General features: G+C 40.2%; 1 protein-coding gene across 1 annotated transcript in view; it reads left to right on the top strand.

Annotated features, from left to right (window-relative positions):
* Nucleotides 1–5,000, top strand: part of sorcs2 (sortilin-related VPS10 domain containing receptor 2) — a 199,707-nt gene that overhangs the window by 126,305 nt on the left and 68,402 nt on the right. The window lies entirely within an intron of this gene.

Here is a 5,000-nt window from a genome sequence, read left to right as displayed (position 1 = left end):
CTTCCATCATCACCACCAAAACCCTTTAAACACCAATATCCACCACCAAACCAATTTAAACCACAGCACTGAACATCAAACAACCTTAAACCCTAATATTCACCACCAAACCCCTTTAAACCCTAACATTCACCACCAAACACCTTTAAACATTAACACTCAGTGGTAAACACATTTAAACCTCACTGCTCATTACTAATCACAAACACCAACACTCACCACCACAAACAGTTAAACACCAACACTGACCAGCAAACACATTCACCACTAAACACCTTTAACCCTAACACATACCAAAAACACTTCCATTCTCTAAGATCCACTGTACAGTAATGGTTTTGTGTGTGTGTGTGTGTTTGTGTGTGTGTGTGTGTGTCTGTCTGTGTGTGTGTGTGTCTGTCTGTGTGTCTGTGTTTGTGTGTGTGTGTGTGTGTGTGTGTGTGTGTGTGTGTGTGTGTGTGTGTGTGTGTGTGTGTGTGTGTGTGTGTTGACAGAGTTAGAGTTTCTTAGGCAAACTGACAAACTTTGTGATGGAAATCAATGGTTAGAGCAGACGTTTCATTTTAGAGTGGGTTACTGGGGTTACTTGCCATCAGTACACACACACACACACACACACACACACACACACACACACACACACACACACACACACACACACACAACATAGCAATTACACACACCTTTCCTGAGAGGCTGTCAACCTTCTTTGTGTTCAGAAAGGTCAGACACGATCAATAACTCAAAGAGGTCATAGGTGACACACATACACACACACACACACACACACACACACACACACACACACACACACACACACACACACACACACACAAATGCTGCTATAGATGTTAAATGAATCTACAGCCATTGTTTTTTCAGCATCTTCATTCCCTTTTCAGACTAAACATAGATAAAAAAAGGTATTAAATTAAATAATTAAATCACAGTGTTATATAAAATTAACATGTTTAAGAAATAATTGAAATTCATTAAAATTTGCTCTGAAATCAGTTCCGGTAACGACAAACATCCTTCATTCCCTTTCTAGAATTTTCCTCCTAGTAAATAAAGAAATAAAATGAGGGAATTTATATTTTTAATATTTCAGTGAACTGCAGTGCCTGAAAAATGTTCAGCCTCACAACATTTTCATTCTGCTCCTGATCCGTACCTCAGGGTTCCACAAAGAACAAAGCAATGACAGTCATATTTTGGTCTTTTGTTGATTTATATGATCACTTACTGTACAACAGTTTTAAACACCAACATTCAGTTCAGTTAGATTTTGGTTTACCTTTACTGAAGTCAAATATAAATACTGGTTTATCCACCAAACAACAAAACAGACCGCACCAAACACTTTCAAACACCACCATATAACATTAAAATCACTGTTTAACTCCAACGTTCCCCACTAAATACCGCAAAATACCAGAATCCACAAACACCTTTAACCCATAATATGTATGAGGGGGACACGGTGACTTAGTGGTTAGCACGTTCACCTCATACCTCCAGGGTTGGGGGTTCGATTCCCGCCTCCGCCTTGTGTGAGTGGAGTTTGCATGTTCTCCCCGTGCCTCGGGGGTTTCCTCCAGGTACTCCGGTTTCCTCCAAAGACATGCATGGTAGGCTGATTGGCATCTCTGGAAAATTGTCCGTAGTGTGTGTGTGTGAGTGAATGAGAGTGTGTGTGCCCTGTGATGGGTTGGCACTCTGTCCAGGGTGTATCCTGCCTCGATGCCTGATGACACCTGAGATAGGCACAGGCTCCCCGTGACCTGAGGTAGTTCGGATAAGCGGTAGAAAATGAATGAATGAATGTATTATGTGTAACATCTTTCAACATTAAACAACAAATACCAAACAAAAAATGACCAGAATTCACAACATCGATGCAATACTCAACACCAAACACCTAGCACCAGTATTTACCAGCAAACATGTTTAAACACCAGCCTTTATCACAAAAACACATTTAAACACCAGAATTCACTACCAAAAACCAGGTTAAACTGGCATTTACCACCAGACACCAGACAATTTTTCAGCAAGCATTTTAAAACACCAAATATTGCCATGAAACACCTTTAAACACCAACATTTACCATAAAAATGTTTAAATACCAAAAACAAGATTAAACACTTCCCTTTATCACCAGACATGTATAATCACTAACATTCACCATTAAAAACGTGTTTAAACACCAGTGATCACCACCAAAAATATTTTTAAACACAAACGCTTACCAACAAACACCCTTAAACACCAGCACTCGCCCCCTAAAACATGTTTTAATACAAACAATTTTCACTAAACACATAACTAAGGTCTAAAAGTTCATTTTCTGAGTGTTTTTTTTTTCTTTCAACCGTGGCCAGCAGAACGGCTTCAGCACATCTGACCTTCACTCCCAGACAGAAAGCCAAAGGAAGGCGTTTCAGTTCAGACCACGCTACTTTCACTTTCTTTGTCTGCAGTTATCTGGCTTTCAGCCATAATGTGTTTAGAGAGGAAGATAAGAGTGGTGTTCATTAATGTTAAGTGACCTTCAGAACGAGAGGAAAAGAGCAGCCGAGACAGCAAAACTTTTCATTCTCTTTGCTCTTTGTGGTTTGTTGCGTTATTCTTGCGTTTCGTGCTGAAGGTTACTGGAATGATGTGGTACACTTTTCTGGCAGCGATCGGAATCACGGCTCAAGAAACTCATTCGGTTCAGATTGAGCAGATTTACCTTAACATTGTGACACTGGGAAGTAAAACACAGCAGATGTGTTCAGAAAGTTTTACCTAGAACATTGCAGTGGACCTTTTTGAAGTAGAACTTTGCAGTAGGAATTTGCAACAAATCTTTACAGTAGAAATTTGCTAATAAAACAATTTAGTCAATATTTACAGCAGTAGAACATTTCAGTAGAAAGTTGAGGTACAACTCTAAAGTTGAACTCTACATCAGGTCTTTGCAGTATATCTTTACTGTAGACCTCCACAGTAGAACTTTACAGTAAAACTTTAGAGTATTACCTAACTGTTAAACTTTACACAAGAAATCTACAGTAGATCTTCAAAGCAGAACTCTACAGTATGTCTCTGAGGGTCAAACTTTTCTGTAGACGTCCACAGTAGAACTTTACAGTAGAACTTTATGCCCCTTTTCCACCGAAGCAGTTTGAGTGCTGGTTCGGAGCCTAATTTAGAACCAGTTCTGTCTGTTTCGACTGCCAAAGCACCGGCTCCGAACCAGGAAAAGTGGTTCTTACGTAGCACCAAAACGTTGCTGGTCTACACTTAAGAACCTCTTGCGTCAGGGGCTGTGGGCGGGGCTACTGTTAGTGCATTTGATAATGTACCTTAAGTATACTAATGTTTAATACACTTTTACTTTACCGTGATATGATACATTATCAGCACACATGATAGTAGGTAGCTACATGCTAAGGCTAAGTTTTTTCTGTGTTAACGATAAAATAACGTTATGTACTTTATCGATTACAACCTCCGTTTATACAGATTACATGGAGCCGCACGTACACGTTTTATTCACCGCGTTTGGATGCCAATGTAGGTTAGCAAATTCATGAGCATTAACAGTAAAGCAACATCCGCCATTGTTGTTGTGTTTGTGTTTGTCGCTGCTGCGCTAACGTCGCTGGGACACGTGACACGTATACAGTGACGTCACACTCGGCGCTGTGATGGCTCTCTAGCCGGTGGAAAGGCAAACCGGTTCTTAGAAGGTTCGCCTGTGGAACATACTCTGAACCAGCACCAGCGCTAGCTCTGAACCAGCACCCGGTTCTTTCCGGTGGGAAAGAGGCATTAGAGTATTACCTACTGTAACTTTTGAACTTTACACAAGAACTCTACAGTGGATCTTTGAAGTAAAATTCTACAGTATGTCCATGGAGGTCAAACCTTACTGTAGAACTTTACTGTAGAACTTTACTGTAGAATTTTACACAAGAAATCTACAGTAGATATTTAAAGTAGAACTCTACACTATGTCCCTGCAGGTCAAATTATTACTGTAGAACTTTAGAGTAGAACCTAACTGATGTACTTTACATTAGATCTTCAAAGTAGAACTCTACACCATGTCCCTGCAGGTAGAAAAAACAGTAGAACTTTACAGTAGATCTTTATAGTAGAACTTTATGCAGCTCCACTACCACTACTGTGACCATGAGAGAAGAGTGGAAGCTCTGCTAACCATGCTCACTTCCGTTTGGTGTAAACACATAGCAAGAAAGAATAAAAAAAGAGTCTGTTGATGTAAACACCAGTGTTTATAAACACAGGTTATTAATCTTGTTTAGTGAACATCTGAATAAATAAGTTTACTCGGTTCTTCAGAGGTACCAATTAACATTCTTAATAGCCCACGTTTAAGTAAGACAGATTGTTTCTTTGTTTATCGACACTTCACCTAGCATCGAGCTTTTAATTAGGCCGTAATCCTTACGCGATCTATACAAACTCACTTCAACACAACACAGCACCGCGGCCCTGGTTCGGCTCTGTTTCATAGCTCCTGTGTTTAAAGCTGCGAGGTGGAAATCGATTCTCTAATTTTATTTTATTTAAAAAGCACACTTCTAAATCGATCCTTCATGCATAACTGCATTTATAAGGACAAACATTTCTCTAATATAAAAGCTGACAGAATTCCAGAGTCGTGCTGATTATGTTCCTAATGTAGAGCGATCTATAGCATCGAGCGGCGAGACATCCCTGACCTGAATCAGGCGGGATCGTTAGCGTGATGTGGGACGAGGGTCATCCTGACCTGCTTTTGTTCCTCCAGTCCACGCTGAGGGTAAATCAATAGTATTCATGTTAGCCCCATTCCAATCCTAAGGTCCTCCTTTATGACTCAAACCCCACAGCACCCACACCCCACCCCCACACCCTGAATCCCTGTATTACAGTTTATCAGATCTACAGAATATTCCTCAGCAATGTATAGACTTCAGGACTTCAGGACCAAATGTAAAGC

This window comes from Tachysurus fulvidraco, chromosome 1 (assembly GCF_022655615.1).
Source record: "Tachysurus fulvidraco isolate hzauxx_2018 chromosome 1, HZAU_PFXX_2.0, whole genome shotgun sequence".
NCBI lineage: Eukaryota > Metazoa > Chordata > Actinopteri > Siluriformes > Bagridae > Tachysurus > Tachysurus fulvidraco.
The sequence above is the reverse complement of the archived record's forward strand: the minus strand, read 5'-3'. Positions and strand labels throughout refer to the sequence as shown.